The sequence below is a fragment of the Anser anser genome (assembly GCF_964211835.1).
Source record: "Anser anser genome assembly, chromosome: 1".
NCBI lineage: Eukaryota > Metazoa > Chordata > Aves > Anseriformes > Anatidae > Anser > Anser anser.
In genome coordinates, this window is record NC_139720.1 from 58036979 (window position 1) to 58063713 (window position 26735).

Genomic DNA, 26735 nt, shown 5'->3' on the forward strand with positions numbered 1-26735 from the left:
GACGAGCTGCTCGGTGAACCAAACTCAGTGGAAGTCACACACAAATCGCCTTCCTTGACTGAAATCCCCCCCATCACAAGGTCTATGTGTGATTCGTGTCCGAACTCAAGCACACTGGTGATAGGATCCACTTCACCGTGGCTGAAAAGAGTCCCCTAGCCCGGACAGCCCTCAGCCAGCCCTGGAACATTTTAACACAAATTTACCTAAACCGGCCTGAAGTCCCACTATGGGTTAAGACAGACAGAAGCTGGGGAAGGCCCAGCTCCAGCCCCGCACCCGGGCAATCCCACTGACCCGGGCAGAATACCCCCTGCTGAGCACAGGTTGGGCAACTTGCACCTTGAGCTGGTGCTGGGTTTTGCACAAAGACACAATACGTTCACGGGCTCCCAGCCAAAACAAAATCAGCATTTCAGGCAAAGGAAAGCGAGGTGACAGCGGAGACCGCAGGGAGGCTGGTGCTGCCTGGGGACGTGGCGATGGGAAGGTGTCTGGAAGCACGAGGCGGGGGGATGGAGGGCTCAGTGAGGAGCCAGCACAGCAGAAAACACGCAGCCAGGAGAAAGTGGTAACCGAAGGCCCATGCCATACAGATTTGGCTCCTGACCCTGAAATGCGGCACATTTGCAAGTCGCTCCTGGAGCAGCGGACGGAAGAAGGGAGGGAAGGGTCTCAGGCAATCGCAGGTAAGGAGAAGCGATAAGAGTGAGCTGAGGAGATCCAAGCACAACCGGATTCATTTTCAAACACAATCATGCAATCACAGAGTCTCCCCCCTCAGGAATTTGGTGAAAAACCACCCCGAGTCTGCTCGAGTGGTTTATGAGGTCACCAGAATCCCCAGCACAATTACATCCTTCTGGCGAAGCTACTCATTATTTTAACACACCACATCTCTTTTCTTTTGGCTCACGAGTACCAGTCTTTTAAAAGGCCCAGAACCGTGCTGGTACTTTTGAGGACCAAAGAGAGGAAGAAAGAAAGGAAAGGAGAGAAGGAAGCTCATCCACCTAACGGGCTTGTTGCCAAAACACACACTGCAACACAGGACCTGGCTTTTGCCCTGATACATCACTATTCTTACTCTGATTCCTTTGGAGTACCGTGATGTAAAAGTGGAGATGATTTACCTCACAGAGTTAAACTGTATATAGAGGCACTTTCCACTCTTTCCACTGTAGAAGGGGAAGATGTGCTGCTTCTGCAGCCAAAGGCCTTTCTTCCACTGGTTCTGAAGTAAAGGCACTGGACAGGTATGGCATTGGGTACCCAGGGGTGGCACCAAAAAAGACCTTCATGGTCATATATGAGAGTCACAGTCAGGATCAAAATAAAAGCCTTCACGATAGAAAAAAAAAAGAAAGCAGTAGGAGGCAAGAATGAACATGTGGTTCAAAGCATCACCACTGCTTTAAAGAGAAGGGTTAAATTTGAGCGCGTTATGAGCTCACCCTGCAAAAACCTTATCCTGAGGTTTTTTCTCAAGCAAACGCCTATGGATTTCATCTAAGTGCAAACTTCATGATCTGGCCAAAAGACAGCTTATGAAGAGATTACAAGGTTTGATTTGAGAGCGTATCAGCAGCAGCACGGGTTGAGCTTACTTAATTTAGGAAAACAGAAGCAAGTCTGCCTCCACAAGACTGAAAGACTAGAAAGGTTGAAACGCAAAACCTACATAGGAAAATGTATTGCAACTGGAAAGGACAGGAAGAAAATGAAGAAATCATTTATGGTTATTTCGGATATGTGCAACTATTTTCCACTATTGACAAAAGGCTGTGAATCCACTGGAGTGGGGAAGCCAGCCGGATAAGTGGGGCAAAACCGTGCTTCGAAGGGCATGCATGTGTGCCACACAAGCTGCAGAAGAAAGACACGTCTCCTAAGCTGCTGCTTCAGTTTCAAATAGCTATTTACCACTGCTAAACCCAGTACAATACCTGGGTTCCCCCAAAAGAGGATGGGGGTGGAGGGGCAGGGAGGTGGATTTCATTATTACAGCCAAGGGGAAAAAGGAAAGCTAGATTGGCAGTGACAACAAAACGCTGCACAAAAATAGACAAATAGCTACTTTTTAAAAAAAATAAAATTGGTGTGCTTTGCTCATGGCCACACAAAGCACTGCACTCAGCATATTTATGGTCTGCGTGTTAGTTTTCCACATTACGATGACTGCCAGTGCCTTCCAGGGCTCTGAAAACCCTAAACTCTCACTGGAACCCAACTTCTGCTGATCTATGTTTCCACCATCTAACCTCTGTGAACCTACACTGGTATCAGTGACTAAACTGCTCTGAAACAGGATTATATCATTTCTAGCACGAGCAGTGTGTGTAAACATTGGACTTGATTTCCAGAGCAGTACAGCCAAAACCACTTAGCCCTGCTTTCAAACAGCTGGAACTGGAAATAGACAGTGTTATTTTTTGTTGTTTTAATAATGTTTTTAAGTTAATGTCACAATTTGTTAAATTTACCTCTACACACATACAAATGTTTATTCCCTGCATCTCCACACAAGAACATTAGGGATGCTTATGTCTACCTGTACCTGCATTTTTAGAATGCTTGCAATACCCCGGTCATCTCATACAACAGCCAATTTGTACCAAATACAAAAAAAAACAACAACCCACAATTGCAATCAGATTTCAAGCATACCGTCCTGTTAAATATAGACCTGAATGTTGAATATAAACCTGAATAAATTTTTTTTTTGAAGTAAAGTATCATCTAGCTCTTCCCGTAGTTCTTGATCTCATGGCTGCCCCTAGTTCTACAAGGAGGAAGAGTCTGCCAACATGCACAGCATGCTCCAGAGAGACAAGACCTCTGGAGTTCATCTGACTCATTGCCTGGCTTCTGCCAAGCCACGTCCTCTCTGCATGCCAACAAACAACACTCCAGGAACCCCAAGAAGCTGCCTGCAGAGCCACAGAGTGGCATGCGCTGCTGGTTCATTGTACCTGGGCCCTTTTCTCCTAACCTCTGGTTGACCTTTCCAACTAGACGTGGCTGTGCTCATCTCCGGAGCCATCACATTTCACCTCAGGATGGAGAGAGCAGTTGGTTGCTAGCTTCTGCTCTTGCACTATTTTGGTAACCTTGATGGGACACTTATCCACCAAGCGGAGAGGGCACTATATATGGGAGCATCTAACAATGCATTCAAGTCTTCCAGCCCATAGCAAGCAATCTGATCCCCACCCCACAGCACCAGAAGACAGTAAAAGCAACTCCTGTTACAACAGCTGACAGACTAAAGCAGGAGTAACAGCACACCAGGCAACGGGATCCCCAGCAGGTGCTCTCCCCTGCCAGCTGCTGCACGAGGGGCAGGAATGTTTCCCCAGCCCTGGTGCACTGCCGGTGAGAAAATACCTCCTGTCACCCTAAAGAATGAAGCGTGCAGCACGGCTTTGGATGTCAAGCTAAAATATTTTGTTTCAGCATGGACATTAGGTGCCATCCCACTCCTCATGCAAGCAACCCTGTGCAATCTCAAGGTATGGGGTGCAAGGCAGGTCCAAAGAAGTCAAGAAGAACTTCTCCAGGGACATAGCCAGGAGCTGGCCTGGACCATAAGCAACCAGGAATGCTGTCCTGAGAGGCTGCAGGAATAGGATGACCACTCGGTGGTCAGTTGTGACTATCCAGGATCAAGCACAAACTCGATGTACGCAGACAGCCTTCCACAAGTAGGTGATATGTGCTTAGCATATTTATCTTGACAAGTGCAGTTTGGTTTCAGTTACTGATAACAGGCAGGTAAATGTAATATATATAGCTTGTTAGGTAAAAATCCTTCAGATCCCCTCTTAGTATGTTTTTCCTGCAAAGTAGAAGGAGGCTAATTTTCACTTCATGTGGGAATTATAAAGGCGTGCAGATTAACACCATTACTCTTCTTTTCTTGGAAAACCTGCCATTTCTCGTAAGCTGAATTAAACCCTAGGCTCTGGGTTTTAGAAGATGGTGCTGCTCAGCACTGCGAAAACAGTAAGACCGTGTGTGTATGGCTGTGCAGCATCCACTGCCCTGCTGGAGCTAAGTAAATTATAACCTTCACTTCTTCCAGAGGAACAGTCCCAGCTGCAGAGAAATGATTCTTTCAAATGACAATATAAAATGATACAGTCAAGCCTGCCTGATCTCATTCCCTGAAAAGAGATTTTCTCTCGGGATGCAATCTGGTTCGAGTGGAGGGAGTTATCTGAGCGCTGCATCAGAGCAGGGAGGATATGGCTGTTAGCATCGGTCCAAACCTCTTGCGGAGAGCATTCCTCAATATATGTAGAAACACACACACGGTAATTGAAAATGAACAGAGGCACCCCAAATGCTGTTCTGTGACCCTGAAGGGCTCCCTGAATGATTTGTTCACTCACCACATTTCAGCTGGTGCCACTGCAGCGAGCTCTGAGGGCAGGACCTAAGCCCAGGGCTGGGGGAGCACCCCGCCACAAGCAACAGAAAATGTTATTGCCAGTACACAGCATTTGAGCCCTGAGGAACTCAAGGTGGTTGCTGCATCACTGTAACGTCCTGGGAGATGCAGTCCCTGAGCCTGGTCTGTGCAGCTCAAGCCACCAAAGGGCGTCTCACTTCCTCACCACTCACGTACGCGCATGCATTAGGCAGCTGTTTGAGTCAAGAGCCTCCTTCCAGTTTGCTCTCACAAAAGCACGAGGATAATTACAAAACAACAAAGCAACAGCGTCATAGTCTTTTACTAACACCTCCGCTGACATTCCCACAAAACATTTTGCAATATCACAGGGGAAAGCCCACACGATCAACCAGAGCTCCATGGGACCAGGCTGCAGCACCGCATCAGTGACACTTGTGCAAACCTACCTGTTCAGCGAGCGTAAGAAGATAAATGCTGCCGAATGAGAAGCCTGCAGACTCTGTCAAAGTATGTTTTGCTTGAACTACCCTGCTGGAAATGGCTAACTGGGTGAACTCTTCTCCAGGAACTCATTCATCACTTAACCTTCACCAGCTGTGAGCTCGCAGAGGTGGGGACGTGACCTTTACAGGATGCAAGCACAGAGGAACGAGTGAAGTGGCATCTGTAGGCACAAATTATCAGCAAATGCACCTGAAATTTAAGGTAGTTTGAGAAGAGAATAGCTAACAGTTGCTCGCAGCCTGGACACAACCTTCAAATGCCACAACTTCTGGTCTTAACCCTTGTCTTAACGCTGCTGACGAGCAGAGGCAGGCCCTTTTAGTTTTTCTTGCCATGTGACTACAGCAGGGAAACAGAGGTGAAGCCTCCCTTGTCAGGCCATTCGTGCAGTGCAGGCAGCAAGAATTACCCCATGCCGGCAGGGCTAATGGGCTGAGAACAGGCTGTTAGGGCTGGGAGCCACCCGAGCACCAAAGCGATGGATCAGCAGCCTGCTCCCACAGGCGAGAAATCCTGCACCGTTTCCTCTCGCGCTTTCCCAGAGCCTCTGAAAAATGCTATTAAATGAAGAAAAATACCATTGCCAAAGTGATTTCAGCTTTAAGCTGCTTGCATGACAGACAAAGGTACAATGCATTTAAGTGTGACGCCCAGCCGCAGCTAGTTCCCACCGGCACATCCCAACACTGAAAAAGAAAGAAATTCGGGGCCTTTCTCGTTCCCCCCAGTACAAACCACCTTGTGTTACCCCAGCTCGCAGGAATGCTAAGCAGGTCCACTTAAAAATGCATTATTTGCTCTTGGACATACTCTCTTGTAGTCCTGGAAGGCAAATAACATTTGCTTTCTGCAACACATCAAACTGAATACGCACATGTGATTAGCTCGTTACGCGAGGTATCCTCAGGCTTTCTCTACTCCTCTGCATTTTAATAATCTCTTTTTAATTTCTGGCTGGTACTACTTCCACCCCAAGTGTATTAGTATTTCCACACACCTATGCTAATTCCAACACCACAAGCAGATGCTACCCTTTCAGTCTCCCTGCTGCAGCGATGTGAAAAGCATGCCCGATCTGCCCGCTCCAGGTAACTGGGAGTTGCACGACGTCCCCCTGCTTCACCCAGGCCACTTGCTAACGCACAGCAAACTTCACAGAGACACCATCAATATTCCTTCACACCGCACAGCCACGTATCAAGGCATTTTTCAGAGCTTCAACACCGAGCTGCTCAAAGCATGTAACCAATCCATTAGTGCCATATGAAAACTGATTTTTTAATCTTATTTTTCTGCAGAATGGAAATATCATAATGCCAAGCTTGAAATAAAATCGTGATTTGTAGTTTAATTTTTTAAGTATGGGAGCATTTTCCAGATTTTGCTTTAAGCCTCTGTCGGTGTCTGCAATTCCTTGAAGCATTCTTATACATCACCATATGAAAATAAACTGCATTTATCCCCCGCAGAGTCAATCTGTGCACCAATAATAAACACCCTAAGCCTGCCTCTTTTAATATGTGAAACGCTGACCTCAGATGTGTATGTAAGGTTGCCACTGACTTTAATGAAGACAGAAAAGTATATTTAAGGGCAAAATTTGGAATACAGTCTGGTTTTCCTCAATATTTCATATAACCACTCCATCAGATTCCTCGGGGCCTTTTTACCCAGGCCTCTGTAATGAGCTTTTGTGAGCTACACCTCTCAGTAAGCCCCTTTTCCCCTTGACTTCAAATTTCAGAAACCTTAATTTAACTGAGAATATAAACAGAAACTCCAGAGACCAGTTTTAATACCGTGTATTCTTTTGATGCTGCTTTGTAACACGCTACTCCTTCACAGACTTGGCTCGTACGTTTGCCGTAGCAAGCTGCAAACAACCCCAGCTGGGCACTCAACTCCCAAGAGGCGGTCACACAGGAAAGGCCCAGGGCACGTGCCAAAGCCCAGGGTAAAGGACGGATTTAGGGCAGCAGCACGTGAAGACTTAAAAACCTTCAGCTCGGGTGGAGAACGAGGCAGGTACCCACCTCGCCAGCCCAGCTCACTGGACGGGGCTCACCCACTGGGTGAGCATCGCTCGAGGATCTGGCCACCAGCCGGCAGGTGTTGACTGGTGTGATTCTTAAGATATGGAAATTACCTCATAGGTGCCGGATTTTGAAAAAAAAAATTAATGATAAAGCAAACAAACTAAAATATTCAGCCTTATTAAGTGATGTCACTTTCCAAACAAGGTTTCTCCAAAAGCAGCACTGCTAGATTTATATTCTTTCATAAACCAAATCCACATTAAACCTTACTGAGTCTAATTCCACCACTGTGCTGAATGATCCATTTAAAAATTAAGCCCAGGCATGAACCACAGATAATTAATATGATCCAGAGCTTCCTCTCAAAGGCATTACAGCTTGGGCTCAGCCCAGGGATGGTCAGCACAGAGATCCCAGCTGGGGGTGGCAGCTTCTCCCCCCCCAAAACATTCCCCTCCTTTTGTAAGAGGGGAATTGCAGCGCTTCAGCAGCTCGGGGGGGACAACAAGGAGGCAAGTTCAGTCCCCCCCAGCAGCAGGGACCGAGGGAAGTGTGTCCCACATCCCAGGCACGGGTTCAGCTCCCAGGCACAGGGGCAGTGCTTGCTTTAGGAGGGATTTCGGGTTTTGCATAAGCCTGCTGCTGAGAAAGCATTTCTATTGTGCGGAGGGGTGGGACGGTGAGTAAGAGCCCTTCATCACCCCAGCACGGCTTTGCACTGCCTCCCTCTTCTCTGGGTTGAAGGCTAACTAGATATAAACTAGGCTTCATTACATCGTAAATCATGATAGCGATGTCACAGAAAAAGAAATCCCCACAGTAGTTTCCATGAGGCACATAAAAATTCAGGTAGCACAGGCATTTTCAATTCAAAGGCTTCTGCTCTGCCCTCACCAGGACAACTCTCCCCAGGAGAAATTCTGCTATAGCCCTACCTGTGACTGATAGCGAAAGAGCAAACACCGTGCCACCCCCCTTCCAGGTGTTCAGCCAGATGGTTACCTGAAAGTAAAAAGCAAACATCATGCTAAACTCCACCATCTTTTTCCAAAACACTTGCAACCTCTGCACTTGATTTTGCACTCGTCCTTTGAGAGGCACCTTGTTTGAAAGGCTGACATTCCTGGAATGGTTTGGAAGTGTGCAGGTTGTTATCCCTGGCGCTGGTTGCACGGATTAAAAATAGCAGCTGGTAACACCATACAACACTTCTGTCCAGTTCTCAAAAACCAGAAGTGACAGATAAGGTGAGAGAAGATGAGAAAAGTGCAGCAGGTACAACACAGGATTTCACATCTTATTTCATTAGGAAGGAAGGCCAAATCCTACGTGCAAATACTAGGAACCACCCGAATGCCACAGGGCACTGCCCACTGAATCCAATGAGGACATCGCCTCAAACGCCCCCTCTATAAAGGGGCTTCCACAAAAGCCGTGAGACTCAACAGGCTCCTAAGCGGCTGCCCTGTTAAGCTGTGGATAAATTATCGCACCAACAGGGCCGGTAACTGGTAGGTGTTAAATGAGTTGAGCCCCTTGTTTAGACCGCTAAAAGCACCCAGCTACACCGCCTCGATGCGGTGCTGAGAAAATAAACTTCCAGCACCAAACACCTGACTTCTGGCTTCAGGGTAGCAACAAAAGCAAGCCATGCAAAGAAGGATGAGCCATGCAAATAGCAATTTAACTCTGTTAAGCAGGTGAGCACACCAGCTCTCCCAATGGGGACACTGCAAAACCGTAGAAAAGGTGTGAACAAGACGGGTTTCAGGAAAGACCTCACCTGGCATTCGGCACCCTGCTGGACTGAACAGCAGCCCTGCCAGGATGGCGCTGCGTCCCCAGATCTCGTCCCACCCCTCAATAACGACTTCTCGTGCTAGCCTCCGGCTCATCATTTAGTCTGCTTTCCTGAGCTTTTCCATCTATAAAATGGGAATAATCACATTTAATTTCCTTGCAGAGCTATTATTAGGGTAAATTAGGTAATGTTTGTACACTGCTTTGAAAAATGTAGGAGTGCTCTCTCTCCTCTCTCACTCTCTCTATATAAATATATGATGTCCTATTATCACAACCATCTGTGCCAGTGGGAAATTTTAATTGCTGAGCTAGCTCTTGGGAAAGACCTGCCGTTCTATAATATATAGGTCAGAGGACTTTGTGAACTGTGAAGGTAACGATAACACATTTCAACGGGGAATGCAATGAGACATGAGGTAATGCTAAATTTGGTGCTAACAGGGAAGCGTTTACTAAAAACCTAGAAGAAAAGAGAAATCTTGGTGTCCCTTCCACATGAACTGAGTACTAAGGAAGGTGCTTTCAATCTCTGTTCAGGAAAACAAACTTATCTTCAATTAAGAAACATGAGAAAACAGTGACCTGCATTTCAAAATGCAAAGGATGGCATATCCTAAAGGCTAACCTGGAAGAACTACATGTGAAAGTAATTCCACTGCTAGAGAGAAACAAGTGGGTCAAAATAAATGGCTCCTCTGGTTCTTGGCATGAAGCGAGCTCATTCCTTAAATGAGAGAGAAAACAGAGAAGAAGTTATGAAGTCTGAATATACGCTGGAGGTAAAATATTATAAGGCATAAAGTTAAGGGGACAAACAGTAAGGTTTTTGATTTGCTTTGAGCTTGAAAGAGTAATGGGAAACAAGTATATGTTTTTATAAATATAACCAAGGAAAATAGAGAGGAGAGAATGGGTCTATTGTTGAACGAGGCAGGGGATCACATAACAAGAATCCAGACGGATGAAGCACTCAGTAGTCATTTCTCTGCGTGTTCTGTACAAAGCACACAGAAGTAATTAGGCAGGAGATAAAATTCATGATCTAGATAAGCCTGGAAAAAATGAAGAAGAAAAGAATGTGAAAGTATATCCATTTAATCAATGTGCCAAAATCTTTCCATAGCAAACATCCACTGAAATCAATGGACTTAAACAAGGGATAAATTTAGCCTGCATTTTATAACTCAGTAAGACCAAATGACACGCACAGAAGGGATCTAAAGAAACCAAATATACACAGAGACAATAAAACTGCTGTTGAGCAGTCTTGTAGCTCATACGGAACTAGCAAGACACCAGGAGTCTGGAGAAAAACAGTTGGTGGCAGAGAGGTACAACATTGGGATGCGGCAAGATGTAGAGTTAGGAAATTCCAATCAACTGTTTTATTAGAAGAAATAAAGCACACAACATAAAGCAGCATGACGAGTAAAAAGAGGTTCCATAAAGAATGCTTCTGCCCAAAGAAACCTCGATGTCTTCCAAACATGTCTTGGAGGGAGGGAATTCTAGTGTAATTGAACAGTCTTTTCTGTAGGATTACAAACTTGCATGAAAGAGTATGATTTCAAGAACAGCCCCGCCAAAACAGAGAGAATGGGCAAGTCCTAGGTCATACTGTGTGCTCATCTCCCTGGTATGAATCTGGAAAACAGTCACTGGCCACCACAGATTTAGCCCAGCAGAGCTGGAAGCCAAGGCTGGGCCAGCCTTGGACCCAATCCCTACACAGTGTGAACTAATGCTCTTAGGAAAGGTGCTAACTTAGCACACAGGGATAATGACCTTCTCGGCTTGTCTTGGAAAGCAAAGCTGCACGGCATGCCCTTGCACCCTACTGCTCACAACAGGGGAAGGCAGTAAATAGATCGCTGCTGGACTGAGGAGCCGCTTGTGAGGACTGATTTGGATGAACTCAAAAGCAAATTCAGGCGCCAACTCTCTCTGTTGGAAAGCAGCGTCACTAATGGGAATGTGCCCTAAGAGTTTTACTCATCTACATGAACCAAAGAGCACTATCTTCCATTAGTGTGCCCACTGTAAACTTAAAAAACACAGACATATATCAAAAATAAGGGTAAACAAGGCATTTGGCACTTTCGAAAAAATGCATGTATGTATACACATAAATACAATTTTTACAATATTTTACTTCAAAATGTTGCCTGTTTACATTGTTGGTAGAAGAAGAAACTACTACAATAACCACAACCTCTATGCAGAACCACAGTATCTCCCACTGCTGTCATGTTACAAATGCCATGTCATTGTGTTTTTTTTTTTAACAAAAACATCTTAAAGACCAGAAGTAGCACTTAAATTTCTTGATCACAACTACAAAAGGCACCGATCCGCATCTGATCACAGGAAGAGGGCTGATATGCATCTGCTCCAGTCCTCCACTTAGGGCTTAATAAGAAAACATATTTGGCTTTGAAGAGCGCCGAGGATGTTACCAGGCATGGCCAGTGCAGCGTAAGAGCGCAAGAGAGCCCGGCCAGGCCTGCTGCCACAGCTGTAGATCAAAAGGCCTACGGCATGGCGATTTCTGCTTCTTGGAAGAGAAGCTGCAAGTTCCTATTGTGTTTTCAGAGACAGCTTACCTTGTCGAGACAAGAACGGGAGAACAAGTATACTCAGGCTCACCCAGCCTGTCTGGAGTTCACGGCCCTCGTGAAAACAGCTTTTTTTTTTTTTTCCCCTTCCTCTCACCGCTCAGAGGTGACGGGCATTTGCAGACAGAAGGCGGAGGGGGTGGATTTCTAGGATATCTGCTTTTAACCCAGCTTTCGGCTTGTGTCCCTCCCTGAAACTGCATATGCCACTTACAGCGTGAAGACAGCACTGCCATGAAGGTTTCTTGCATTGTCAGTGCGAGCTGGTGCATGAAACACTGGGTACGCGCCTTTTTGAGTGACGCTCCCAGCCTTCATTTCTCTGTGACAGGTTCACCACCTAGAAGGTAAACAGTGCTTCAAGGGCTCTTGTCGTCCCTGGTCTGCCTGTGCCAGCATTCACCACTTTTTGGCTGCCAACATGATTCTTGCCGTCCACCTGCCAGGCATTGATCGGCCTCTCCACAGCATCCGTGCCTCGGCGGCTCCCCTCCAGCGGGACACAGCCGGGGCTGCTCAGGAAGCCTTGCGGAAAGGCGATTTCCAACTGCTGCACCAGCAACTTGGCGGATAAGCCTGCTGCCAGGCGGCTTAGGCAGAGATTATGACAAGCTGCGTGGCTCCCCGTGTCTCTTTTTAGATGCTTTTCTCTCTTCTTGATGAACCTCCTGCAGCTCATCTTCCATCTCCAGAAGCAAAGGTTGAGCGTCCTTCCTGAAAAACCAGGCTTGGAGATGATGCCAGGTGTTGCACTAGGTGACGCTGGCCATGCCCCAGGCTTCCTCTAGGAAGTTATTAAGAAGTCACTGAGCAATGCTGCCAAAAGCCCAGTCCTTTCGCAGCAGTAGGTCTCAGCACTGGCTGTCCTACCAGAAGTGTCTCCAAAGGGGCCGCAAGCTGAGGGCACCATGGGCCTTTAACCTCCCCATGGGCCTTGACTTGGTCTTTGTCAGGGCTTAGGGATACCAGAAGCTCTTGTAGGTCACTATGCTCAGAAAGCAGAGTGCTAAGAGGAAGAGAAAGCCTTTGGAAACATGGTTTTAAGAACTTTGGGCCTCTGTGAGGGTGTGTCTTTCACTGACAGTACATGGACATACCCAAGATGGTTACTGTAGATTTCCCCTGACATCCTCTTAGCCAGTTGCACAGTGTGAAGTAATTTGGTGCGTGACACATAGTTGGCAACCACTTACAAAGCACAAAATTAAGTAGAAGAGACCAAAACACACATCTAGGCTGTTCATATCTCCTCAATAGCACTGTGGTAGTGATTTACTTTGTCCCTTAACCTCACATGCAAGTAGGATGTTAATACATGTTAAAAGTTTCAACCTAACTGGTACAGCCATGCTCAGCAGATCCAGCTTACTTGATTAAGTTTTGTGGCATCCATTAGGAAAGAACTTTTGTGGGTAATCTCTTGTCCCCAGAACAACACGAGCATCAACCCAACTGGAGCATGAGACAGAGCAGCTATTGAGAGAAAACGGAGGCAACTCAGCCATCAGAAGCCAACCTGAAGAAGTGAAAAGCTGCAAGATGCTACAAACAGATTTCATGCCATCCCAAGGTGGTAGAACCAGTAGCATCCAAAAAAGCAAACTATTTTCAGTACCACTGATACAAACTTGGAAATTGAAATACCAGAATATCAGTGTATCCACTTGGTTAGCCTGCCCACATGGCCAAGGCAATTATCTCCACTCATTTCACTTCTCTGCTCACTGGAAAAAAAAGGACAAATTTGGAAAGAAGGATGGAAAAATACTGCTTACAAAAGAGCAATGTTTTTTCACAATCTCTTAAAACATTTAAGTATATATTATCTTGAAAGGATATAAAACAGTATGATCATAGGCCATGCTAAACTGTGCCATCTCATAATAGAAAATCACCACCGCACAGAACCTGTACAGGGTAGATCAATCGCCCAGTGGGGTACCAGAGACATCAGAGTGTTCTGGGGCACCGCGGCACAGCGGGGACAGGCTGCTGCAGCAATTTCACAGAACTTCAGAGATTAAAAAAAAAAAAAAAAAGTATGCGACTAAATGCTCCCTTTCCTGTTGCTGTTTGTGTATTGTTAAAGGGACGACTCCATTTTAGAGCACTTTATAGGTCACCTTTAAGAATTCACCATTTATTCCCAAGTTTGCTTTCTATTTCCTAACCATCATTTAAGCCTTGATAGGATTGTACTGCACAGCCTCGTGTTCACAACTTTCCTTAGCATCAGGTTATGAAGGACAGCAAGATCAGCTACTCCTAATTCTCCACATCTCACATTTTTTTAAAGCCAGGAAAATCAAACTCTGGAGAAAATAGCAAGGGGGAGATGGCTGTTTAGGGTTACTCAAAGTAAACATCACCCTCCAGCAGATGTTTACCCTATGGATGATACACAGTGAGCACCAGAGCCCACCAGCAGCAGGACAATTCCTAATTAGTAACAAATGGAAATGAGAATGTATGGAATGGTGCTGCCTGCGCCCGTGCGCAATAATTAGGAACATGCTACATCATGTGTGGTATGTGACACTGTCACTCCAGCAAACTCCCCTTCGGTGAGACAGAAGCAAAGTCAGACCAAACAAAACACGGAGTTTTAGTTTAAGCAGTCTATTTGAAGGATGCGTTGTGGTGATAATCAAAGAACACGGAAGCTGAATGTAATGTCTGAGGTGAAAACATCAAATCAGTCCCACTACTGCAAGCAGCTTCTCTAGCTTAAATGAAACCTCACGGTCCAAATTTAGAAGTAAAACAGAAATCTCACAAAGAAGCCACTCCCTGGGAGAGTCTGGGAGTGCTGCTTTGGACATTGTTATGAAGATATCAAGTACAGATGCAGGCAGAAGGCCGTGTTACAGCATGCCTTTGAGAAACGACAGCAGAAGGGACACTACTAAGGGTGTGTTAGGAGAGACAGCTGCTGCTATCGCTGCCAGTCAAAGTCACGACAGTGCTCCTCTTACTGCAAAGCAGTGGGGAACACTTCTACATCCCATCCCCACTGACCGTAACTTTGAGGTTGCTTTTGCCTCCACTACTTAAATGTTGAAGGACGAGACTGGTGTTGGAAAGACAATTCACTCTCAGAAATGCCTCCATTTGCAAACCCACCCTTGTCATTTTTCCGCAGCATATGCATGGGTAAAAATAGGCAAACGGCCTCGATAGCTGGTGAAGCGCTCAAACGCTGAACAGATTTGCTGCAATCTTCCTGGGCGCTGCGCAAAGCGGATCCTCCCCTCCAGACACCCGTGACAGGAGCGGGAGGACAGCCATGCAGAGGGTACGCTTTGGTGTCTAACTGTGCTGCTCCAGGGTGATTGCACTTCAAATGGGTGGAAGGGTTTTCCCCCTTACTCTGTCTCAATATCCACCTAGCCCTTAGTTTACTGATGAGGACAAGGGAGGAGTGAAGGTGGCTTCATTCACAGGGAGGACAGCCCCCAGTCCCCTCTCACCCACTGCAATTGCAGCTGCAGAGACTTGTAGCTGGCCCAGCATCCCATAACAAGAAACACGGGACTATGAGACTTGAGATATGGCCGCTACTTGAGGAGGAGTGAGAAGAAGTGGAAACTTTGCTTTCCAGCCTTGCTGAAGCATAATCCCATTGAGCTCAGTCAGCACTGGGTCACACAGATGGGGGGGGGACTGAAAGAAGGCTTCAGAGCTCCCTCCATGAATTCAGCAAGTGCTGTTGTCACAGGTACATTATTTGTTCTTTCCTGCTTCCTTTTCTTGCAGATCACAGACTCAGCGGGCATTTATGATAACTAAAGAAGCAATTACAGACACCCCACTGAAATACTGCAATGACAGAATTACTCCAGATTCGTGGCACACCCTAACCACTTGCTCATGATTGTATTTGCTACCAGCCTGACTCCGTTCCTGTTGAATCCATAACAGAGCACAGCCTGCAAGGTGATGGGGCAGCACTGTGCCTCAGGTACCAATCAACACCTTGCAAACTGTGGAGGCAGATGCTGAGACAGGTTTTCAAATGTGGGCAACGCAAACTTAGCCAGATTTGTGCAAGTAACCACTGCACGCATTCCTCTCTGGCATATCAACAGCTGGCCGTACTGAAGACACGATCTATGACACTTGCTTCCTGCATTTTGAGGGGATTTTGGAAGCTACGTGCTACATTGTTCCTGAGGAACCAAAACTAAAACTGAATTTGGCCGGTCAATCAGTTCTTTTAATTTTCCACAATGCTCCTGGTTAGATGCATTTTCTTTTCCTTAAGCATGTGCACTTCCAGCTGCTTTGCCTCACAGCAGGCAGCAAGCAATCAAACACAAATGCAGACGTTTAAATCTCAGGCAAATTCAGATCTATAGGATGTAAACACGCAGACCCTTATACAGACATATGCACTTTCCAGCAATGTACGTGATACTCCAGAAGACAAGAATCGTTTGGGGGTTTCACTTGTTTGTTTGTTGCTTCAGAAGCTGGCACTGATCCTGATACCCAAATGGTATTTTCTCAAAAGGAGCAAAGTTATTCTTGGGTCTATATCTTTTTTCTTAATACATGTCTTTGCTGGAAGTGTTATATGGATTCCAGAGATTCAGTGCACGCATGGAGGAACAGAACAGGCAATGTCCCGTGTTCCCATAGCATGGCAACTGATACTCCGATGGGGATCTGTCCTTCTTTGCCACTTTCTTTAACTATTTCCACCTCTCTGGAAACTGCTCAGGTATGTGCAACACAGCAGACGTTGCATAAACGTTTCTCCAATTTCCACTGAGTTTACACGCTTACTTTGCAGAAGTCAGAAAACATTTTTGGCTTTATACTATTTTTATTTGAGGTCCTACAGAACAACATAAATCCCTCCTTCCTTTTCTGGAGGAGCCAACAGCACTCGTTAAGCCTTCTAGTTCCCTCTGCTGCCATAAAAAGGTGCCGAGTTTCTGAATGCAATCAGCTGCTGTGCAAAGGCTCTGCTGTGGTCTTGGAAAGAAATCAGCACTCATGTACCTCCCTGGCAGATCCTCCTAGGGCTGCTGAGCCGAGGCAGGAACCAGCAGTAGTGGTGAAGGTCACCTCTGAGCAGAAAGGCTTCCAGAGACCCTCTGCTTTGGCTTCAGCTCTTTGGAAACTGCTAGGCTTCGTAACTGATCGGCTACACAATGCAAGGACTGAAAGGAGCAGTCCGTCTCTTCAGGGAAGATCAAGAAGTCAAAGCACTTAAGACTTCACTTCCTACTACACTTCCAAGATACTCTCCTCGAAGACATGAAAGCTGGGCATCCTGCTAACAAAGACAGAAACGAGACACCAGCTGGGACATCTCAGCTGGGCAGAGAGAAATTTCCAGCCACAGAGCTGCCTGAAGTTGGGCAGCGCTTACAGACACATCAGCCTCCTGAGGCAGACTCCCAGCTAAGAAAAGTGCAGCAGACAGACCCCAACTACACGCACTGTACAAGGTTTCCACCTGGCAGGGACTACAGCTGCAGCAGGGCATAGAGCCAGGCTGGGCATGCCAGGAGATGTGGCATTTCCATATGTGAAGACAGTATCCACCCCTGCTTTACATCCCTTTTAGCTCCCGTCTGAGGCACAGCTGCACCAAGTCCAGCGAGCACAGTCTGGGATTTCCCATCCCTTCCAGCTTCCCAAGAGCCAGGGAAAACAGCTCCCCAAGACAGGCAGTTGATGCTACGCTAAAATGTAAGGCATCAAATTTACTGCTGCTGTAACTGGCTACAGCCGCACCTACCTGAGGGTGCTCTCTTGCGCTAATAGCGAGGTGACTGCAAACCACAACATCCCCAGACTAAAATATGTGCACAAGTACAAGATTCGTTTGTGTGTGCTTGAGGGAGCTGGTTCTTCCCAACATGACATTTACACATGTAAAACAGAGGCAAATTCTCAACTAGTGACAGCTTATCCAGCACCTGCAGGCACCGAGGCTGCCTGAATTGACTGCGTCGGAGAATCACATGCATTCACCACAAGAAGGCAACCTGATGGCAACAGGCTAGGGTGTATTTGCTAGATCTGGACAGCATCCCCCTTCGGCAGCCTTCGCAAGCGGGTGGCATGCCAAAGCTGTGGCATAATAAGCACTAACGTCTCATGTCATTCGGTCATTTTGTGGTAGCTGGAGTGTGTGCGCGCAGAGGGCTGCTCCATTAAAAGCAGCACTTGAGACATAAAGACCGGTATCGCTGAAAATTGTCTGAGGAGGGAAGCACTACATGAAAGCTCAAATATAAAAAGATGTTTTTCTTCAACAGGCACGCTCCCGTAATAGAAACCACCGTAAAACGCTGTGATTAACAGAGGGATGTATGTATGTTTTCTAGGTCAGCTCTCAATAACTTGAGGAGATACCGGGTCACAGACTCATTTGGGGTTTTTGTTTCATTTAAAACAAAAATGAAACAAAAACAACCACCAGCACACAGCTATCTTGACTTCAGTGGAACTTTTCCATTCTTAAACCACTAGAAGATCTGCCTGATAATGTGTGTGACCTAAATGGAACTGAATTAGCTTTTCCTCACATTAAGAATATACATAAGGAAGATCATTGCAGCATGTCCTCATCGGATATGAGGAAGCAGAAGTTTAAGGAAAGGTTTACAGCAAGACTAGAGGCCATGAAACCAAATTCTGATTTCATTACAAACAGCTCAGTTTTAAGCTTGGACCTGCAGCTCTAAATCCATGGACTGGATGAGGGAGAAATCAGTAAGTATTTCCATGCTCCTCTGTAATTTGAGCCCACTGAGACATATCTCAGGGCATAAATCACACAGCTCTATAAATAACATAAATTACGATTTTGTACTCTTTGGAAGAAAGCTGACACCAAACTCATGTAGCAAATGCAAGAAAAAATAAGCATGGCTTGTGGTCCAAGCACACCAGAAGCTCCCTCTTGTTCCACAGGAGGGAACTCCACCATTAGCTGGCCATGCCCTTTGGGGCTCAGGGCTACAGGTAGCCTATAATACACAAAATGTCTGTCTGCATGTAGCATCTTCAGGCAGCGAGGTAAATGTTTATTAACAGAAGGTGCCACTAGCAGAGTTCCCAAGAACTCCCACGAAAAGGTGAGCTCCACTGTCACTTAATTACATGGGGGAATCTTCCCAGCAAGTCCCAGTCCTAGGTTCACATCATATGGACATCTCCGACTGCCTCTCTGTGCTACATAAAAGGAAAAGAAGTGTCCTACTTTTATATGCACACTGTCACTTCTGTGAACTGAAGTATGACCTCTCTCCGGCACAATCTTTTTAAAACGATGCTGCTACATACATGTGAAAAAGCAAATAACCAGCTACCAGCAAAGACTTAGTTTTGTATAAACAAATCACCCACTGCGGCAAAAAGACCAGATAAACACAGTTTTGAAAGCGCGTGGTTATGAAATGATTCAGTGCATCATTTTGGCTCTTTTGAAACCAACGAGAAGATAAAACTGAACAATTCTTTCATTTCATAATAGGAAAGAAAGAAAGCCTCTTGTAGCAGACAATTTCACTTAAAATCTCTTCAGAAACATACTGTTCAGTTTCAAAGTGGAGACAAAGGTGCATTATAAAGCGCTTTAAGAAATGTATTCCCTCCTATTCCATATCCGCACTCTTGGTAATACCTAGCAAAGAAAGCAGGACGCATCTCGGAGCCCACTGATACAAAACTAGCATGAGCCCTGCCTGCCAAAGACACAAGAATCCTTAGGGGTGCTTTTCAACCACTGTTTGGAGCCTGAGCTGCAGCTCCTATAAGTTTCCATCTTCCGTATGTTACACGAGCATGACTGTTAAGTGAGTTTCCAAGAAATATGAATGAGCACATGAAGACCATTTCTCAAAATCCTTGCAAAATGGGAAGTTGCATTTCTTACCTAGTTTCTAAGAAAATTAGATTTCTGCGGTACCATTTGCCTGTCAGGCCCTCCACTGCCCCCAGCAGCCTCCCAGCTCGTGGGTAGCTTTTGACCAGCTCTTGCAAAGCACTGCGACACAAAGGATGGCCACTGATAACTGCATCTCTGCAAGGGTTACGAAAGCACAAGATCCGGGAGAGATAATACCACCTTCATCAACGCAACCCCAAATGCGAAGCCCTTGAAGTGGTGCAAATACTCAAAATCTGCAGGGAGGCCCAAAACTGCCCTGAGAAAGCAGAGCACTGACAGGCCTCTAACACGCAGCTACCCAGGGAATGAAGAAACCCACTCCCATCATTTTCAATTAACAAGACTTTTTTTTTTTCCTGCAGATGGTAGCGATGGCACAGGGTAAGGACATCAGCCTCCTTGCAGGAATAAGGTTAAGCTCGAATGCCCTGTGCTCACTCTTAACAGAAATCGTTTGTAGCACTAAATTCCAAGAAAGCCACAATTAATTGTGCTACGGTATCAGTAAATGCACTAGTTACACCATTAGAGCCCATTATTTTCCCTCTAAGACATTACACTGCTACATTATTGATGCAACAGTCCAGTGTAATGAAGCGGGACTCGGCGTTCCTCCTACTGAACGCAGAGCTCGCTGCGCTGTAGCACTGGTGCCAGATTTAGGGAGTTGTTTTTTTTTTCCAGTAGGTCAAAAATTCCAGAAACAACATAAAAACAGCTGTGCAGAAGTTAAACACCTGTCCTTAATCAAACGCAAGTGCTTTGGTTTCTATGTGATGTAGCTCAAAATTGCAGCTATTTCTAAATACTCTGCTTCTACAGTGAGTATTTTTACATCATCTGGATGGGCTATTTTCAGAAAGACATTCTAGAGAGATTAAACCAGAATGCAGTAAATTAGCAAGCCGCTTATGTAGATACTTAACTTCCTTGATGTTAAGAAAAAAAGCAACTATATCTAGACAGTTGCCAACAGCCACTAGTAGTGCAGAGAGCACACATGAAAGCCAGGGATGGAAGTTTTGCCTGTGCCCAAACTGAGGAAGAAAGCCTACAGCAGTTATCAAACATGAGGTGCCCAGAACAGTAGATCATTCAGCCCTGCAGCTCGTATTCATGAGCTATCGAAATGAATGAAGTTTTCTTTCATGTGAACAGTACTGCAGGAAGGAGTCTGTATTTGGAGAGTGCCCGGTCATGCCCAGTCATCAGTGAGTGGTTTTACAGCCGTAGAGGAAGGTCAGGAACGCCTGCGTGCGTTGTGCAATGCCTGGGAAGGCTGCTGAAGTGAAGATTGGGCTAAAACATGAAATAGTACTTCCCCTGCAATACAAGAGAGTATTAATATAATCTTTAGAAATAGTTTCCTTCGCTTGCATAATTCCAGTAAACTGTTTCCCAGTCACTTCCTGTGGCATTCAGCTTCACAAAGCCCCAATATGTTGCTGAAAGGAGAGCGCTCATTATAATTATTTTAAATTTACTCTCTTTCAGTTTCATTTAATCTTCTCGCATCCTGGCTCTCTGCAAAAAAAAAAAATTAAGCAGCTGATCTGTTTCCGCCTTGCCACTCACTGTGGCATGGTTCAATCACAGCTTCTCCTGGGTGCCTTCTTGCTGGACCCAATAACGCCACTCCGGCTGGCTATCACCGTACCGAAATATTCCCCCCGGGCCTCCAGGGTTCCATTATCTCTTCTGCCGTTTGCTCGAGTCTTTTTCTTTCTGGAAATGAGGCTACTGAAACTGAACTAATTACTCCAGGCTCAGAGGATGCTTTATGCAGGTGCTGAATTGTTCTCATTTTTCCTTATGCCACAGCCAATACTCCTGTGTTTACTTAAACACCTACAACTATTGCAGCACATCAGTGCAACACCAGCAGCGTTACAAATCGTTGCTGGGAACGACATCAGAACCCATCCCCTGCTCCTCAAGCCACGGTCAACACCAGAAATAAAATACAAAGTCCTCATTTTCTGAACTCCTCATCCCTTCAATGCCATCTTTACCCCCAAAATGGATGTTTTCCCAGGGGCTTACCCAACTCAGAGCCTACAGCAAAGAAAGGCATGAACCCCAACCCTAGACCCCGGCGTGCCAGCAACACTTCTCATACCAGTCGAGGGACGTCTCATCCCCGCTGCCGGCAGCACGCAACGCGCATTGCACAAGGTGCCTGCAGGCCTTGCAGCTCCTCTCAGTGGCACAGCAGCCAGCTTTGTAGCCAGTTTCGCAGTCTGGGTGTGTTTGCAGCATTTGCATGAGAAGAAGCTATTAAGCAGGCAGCAGCATTCCAGTTACCCTCCGAGGAGTCTCAAAGCATAGCCCTAGGTTGGGGAATCAGAGCCATCTCATCTCCAGGTGACAAAGGCGTGGGCAGTGGCGGCAGGGCCCCTTCCAAAAGGAGATGCCTGCCATCGCTGCGCCTCCCCAGGTTATCTGCGATAGTGGCCAACACCCGAACATCCAGGGCCAGCCCCAAATCTTAGAGAACACTTTGTGACTCACCAGCTCCTGCATCACACAGGCCAGATCTGTAATTAAAGGTGTCTCTATAGGGCTACACCCTCCCATCTGATAACCCCGGAGTCTCTGGGGAACCGTGCTCCCAGCCAGCTCCTGGCTCTGTCTCGAGCACTTCTCTCCCCGTGACGTCCCTGGTCAGCAAGGGGAGCAGAGCCGGCAGACATCAGCGCTCCCATCTGCTCTGGTGGTTTGATCGGGCTCATCGCCACAGGCTTCCTTACAAAACCCACCGATTATCCCACGCACACGCAGTTTCTATGTGCTGAAGGGAGGTGACAGCCTATGTCCTTCCTGAAAATCAATCTGACTAGCTGTATGCTTAAGGGATAAGCTTTGGTGAGGGTATTTTCTCTTGTTTAATTTAATCTTGCTGTAGAAGCCTTCAGCCACCAAAGGTGACTGCTGATGTGTGACAGCCTCACTGATTTACCTACATGGGCTCCCAGCTTTTGGCTGCAAGAACTTTGCTACACGAGTTCACCATCTTTCGCATTAGACAGGTGTTGATCTCACTCCCAAATTTAAACTTGTAAAATACTTGAAATTACTCCTGCTTCTCGTAACTGTGGCTCACCAGACATGCTCTTTTAGGATGGAAAGCAAGGCATCACGTGCATTGATAGAGGGGGGGAATCTTTCATTATAAATACTCTGCACATTACTGGCCTCTGTTCCTGCATTCGCTCCGCTTGCAAGACTTGCACTATTCAAAGCGATTTGATATACAGGTCAGTTGTTTGTGAACACAGCGGTACAAACAAGTAGTTGATAGGTAAAGCACAACAGCAAAGCACCAGCAGGTCCCCGCTACTGAGGGTCAAGTTATTTGGTTGTGGTTTTTTCCCTACATTAAGGGAACTGCGTATTTTGAAACCCCTCCTCCTTACTGAGAACATGCCAGATAATTAAACTGAAGCTCTTAGTCTTAAAATCTAATTTAGTTTTGAAAACATACGCTGCTGCACTATTTTTAGGATTTTTCCTATGTGGGCCAACAGAAATAGGCTAGCCAGTTAGCCCGATGGGTTATAAGCTGTTCCTAGCGGAGTTCACTTCACAGCCTTCAAGCTGAACACAGTGAATCAGTACAACAATGGAAAATTTTTTTCCTTTCAAGTTAAGAATAAATATCTAAAGTGAGATAGTGATACATCACCAGGGCTCATCCTGGTGTTTGACAGGCATCGATGGGAGTCCTGCCCAGGTGAGGGCTGGGGTTGGGCTCAGCACTACATTTGGAATATCTTCTGTCATACATCACTCCATACCAAACGTGCCCTCAAGACGTGACATAACACCAGCGATAAAAGGATAACTTATTTGAAGTATTGAGTCTTGTTACTGAATCTAGCCCTAGCACATTTGTTCAGCAAAATAACCTACCTACCCAGACTTACAAAGGATTCAGTGAAACCGATTTCTGCAAATACACTGGCCTGCAAAAAAAATGCTCCTGTATTACAGAAGTCTTCTTAGTGTCCTCCACAAAGAGCATCTCAGCGGGTACCACGGAGAGGGGCTTGCAAGGCCCCATTTGAGGTCCCCACAAGGAAAACCCACCCTTCCCTTACTTGAGCTCCTTGTCCACTCCCTGCTGCCAGACAAAATAATGCGGCTGCGTGGTGGCTCTCTCCCTTCAGCCTCAGCTCCTGCTGTCGGGCCTGAGAGCAGTGCAGATAAAGGCCACGTCCCACCCTTGGCTCTGCAGCCCTGACACTCTCCACGCAGCCAAACACAATATATTAGCAAAGGCACTGCAGTCCAGCAGTGTTTATCCAAGACCACCACGGGGCCAGTGAAACTGCAAAACCCTGTGGGATGCAAAGTTTCCTCCAATTATTTGACAGCCTCGAATGCAAATGCGTTTGCCATACCTCCGCTGCGACCCCGGCCCCATTCACTTCCCTCACCTGGGAGCAGTATTTCACAGCAGTGCAATTTAAAAGCAGGGTGTTTTTTATTAATTTTAAAGCCTCGGATTCTCACAGGTCCAGGTGCTACCCCACAGCACTCGAGGACAGAAATCCGGTCCTTGACGAGGCCCCTTCTGTAATCTTCTTGGGAGTTCCTGCTCTTCTGCTCACTCACAAGCCCGTCCCCAGACCTTTCCGGCTGTCTGAAGCCAGCGTGCTGCTCACACGAGTGAGATCCGTCTGTGTAAGGGCTGGGGAGCAGGCTGTGAATTTGCTGACCCAGAGGTATTACCTGGCCCTCCCAGCTCAGCTGCAACGCCTCCATGGGCTCCTATCTCCTGGCGAGCATCCCGCCTCCCACACGACCTGCAGCTCAGATCCCTCCAAGAACTTTTGCTTTCAGCTGCCATACAACACCGAGGAGAGAAAAAAAAAAAGAAAAAGAAAAAAAAAGCTTCTGTCTGTCTCCCATGCTTCTACCTCTGGGGATCTTTCAAAACCCACCTCGTTTACTGGAAACATTCGTTACTGCCTTAAGCACATAGGTAAGAAGAGCTCAGTCCTGAAGTGTTAAGGCAGCAAAGCTCCCACCAAGCAAATCGTTTAGGTCAGCCAACAACAGCCAGCCAAGTACTACTACGCAGATCTACACCAGGTCTGCGTGAGAGCCACCAGGATCAGAATCTGGCCCCAAAACTTTGACCAAGCAGGACACCATTCACCACGGTGCTTTCGCACCAGCTCAACCAACTGAGCAAGTCCTCCCTGCCTGCTTGTGCGACTCAGTTCATCAGGGCACAGCCACCTGTCCTGAGGCCAGCTTATATGAGCGCTGTAATTTTCTTCCTGTTCCTTACTACCAGTCCAGCATGATCTAACCCTAAATCAAGTGCCTACTTTTTCCCCTGCAAGTGATGGACCCAGAGAACCCCAGCTGGAGACTGCCGGTGTCCCAAGCACCTTCTCAGCCCCCAAGCTGGTTTGTACTTAACGTGGGATGCAAAGAGCCCTCTTACAGCACCGTATTATAAAGCTCTTGGATTGTTTCCAGGAACAATTACATCAGATAAAGGGTACAGCTTATTATGAACCACGTGGGAATCAAGAGAGAGAATAAAATACCATCGAGATGATGGAGGCCAAGAAAATGATCACATCTCCTGTTTCTTCAAGCTCAATTCTGACCTCAGGCAAGAAAAGAGGAAGACCGCATGAACCCACCAGGAGCTACGTGCATTCATCTGAGGGTGTTTGCCCCAGCGTTAACTTCTCCTTGCATTATTTTTTCTAAGTTAGGAAGCCTCTCTAGCTACACCAGCAGAAACCAACCATAAGCCACGCTGTGCAACTTCTGCACCACCCAAACCTCCACGGTAAGGGACTGTGATAATTCAAAAGCATCAGCTCAGTATAACGGGTTAAATTAATTAAAATAGTCAAGACAAGTCTCGGCAGCCCTACCGAGGTACCAGTGCAAGTACCTGCAGCCCATCCATTCTGCTCAACTGATAAACACCAACAACAGCTCCTTGCTCTCGAACTGCTCCAAGAAACACATTCCTCACTCCTGCTACAGAAAGGAGACCATATCTACTTTCTCGTTGATTCACTTCACTTGAGCAGTAGCCTTCTCGCTCCTGTTTTTACAGGAGAGAGATTTAGCCCCACGGAAAGCAAAATGAGTGACTGACCAGCAGATGATATCGCTTCACAGCCCACAACAGAAGGATTGCTGCATTACCTTCCGGGAAAACGGGAAGCTTATGCATTGACAGACAAACGTGGCCACGCTGAGCCCGCTGATGGAAACTCTTTGTTGTAGGTAATCCCTGAAAGCAAGCACAGATCGAGAGCCACATCTGAGCCTTCCACTGGCACATTTCTCTGTAACGGCTATGTTTTTTTCAGACTGCCCAACTGAACACTTCTGACAAAGTAGCTCCAGGTTAAGCTGATTGTGCAAGCTCTGGGGTAATTTTGACTCTATCTGTAAGTCTTTTAACACCTTGAAGCATCTTGTGCGCCTACCAGGTGCACAGCAATTGTAACTACAGATTGATACAGACATGGGGCACTACCTTGCTTTCAGTCAGGAAGAAAACAAGAGCAAAGGAAGAAAAACGTCCCTTATTGTTCCTCATGCCCTGCTGAAGCCTCCTACACCCAGGACAAAGGAAAACACCCTGCAGACAGACCCACGGGAGGAAGAGCTGGGGCAGAGGGACCGGTAGGACAGCACCGATGCCTGGATGCGACAGCCAGCACGGCCCACCCTGGGAGACAGAGCAGGAGAGGCAGCAGAAAAATGTTGAAACCGAGAGGGCAGTGGGAAAGTGGCCAGGCACTGATGCAAGCTGCAGGGATATGGGAGTTTCAGAAGGAGGCAACACTGAAAAATCTGCCCACATGCCACGCAAACAGCGGCAGCACTGCTGCTCTTGATCCCCAAAGCGAAAGAGCACGTCCTGGCAATAAGCACAACCTCCTCCATCCCCTCCTTGCCTTTTCTCTTTATCCTCTCCTAGAGAAATGACACAGCGATTTTGGGTAGAAGTTACTGGTTTCAGTGCACCATCTGAAAGGATCCCCCTGCTGCTTCCAATCCCCTGCATTTTTCTGCTACACTTCGGCCAGAGGAAACTACTCCCAGCAGAGGAATTAATTCTTGGCACCCACATGCTTTGGGAAACAGCTCTCTTTGCTTCTGGCATGATCTAATAGAGCAGCTTCCCCCTTCCACACCATCGCTGGGAATAAGGTAGGGGAAGACCATAAAGCTTTCCTCTGGCTTAGGAGAAAAGAGAGCGAGTTCCCCTTCCAGGAAGGGGGAGAAAAGGCTAAGGCTGTAAGCGGCCCCAGCTGGTACCCGCCGGGATATTTACTGTGGACATCGCACAGGATTTCAGCCATCACCTGGTTCGAAACCACACAAAGGCCGACACACCAAGCACGGTCTGCCTTTATGAGACAAATGGAAAAGTGAAAAATGACGTGGTGACTTTCACC

At 46.6% G+C, this 26735-nt stretch overlaps 1 protein-coding gene across 4 annotated transcripts in view; it reads right to left on the reverse strand.

The window, feature by feature from the left end:
- ABTB3 (ankyrin repeat and BTB domain containing 3) overlaps positions 1 to 26735 on the reverse strand; it is a 177828-nt gene that overhangs the window by 145164 nt on the left and 5929 nt on the right. The window contains exon 1 of one of the 4 annotated variants that reach the window (XM_083824453.1): positions 4864 to 9479. The exons of the other annotated variants lie outside the window; for them this stretch is intronic. The gene's annotated coding sequence lies outside the window, so the exon portion shown is untranslated. Of the gene's footprint in view, positions 1 to 4863; positions 9480 to 26735 lie in introns of those variants that run through there. 4 annotated transcript variants of the gene reach the window in all.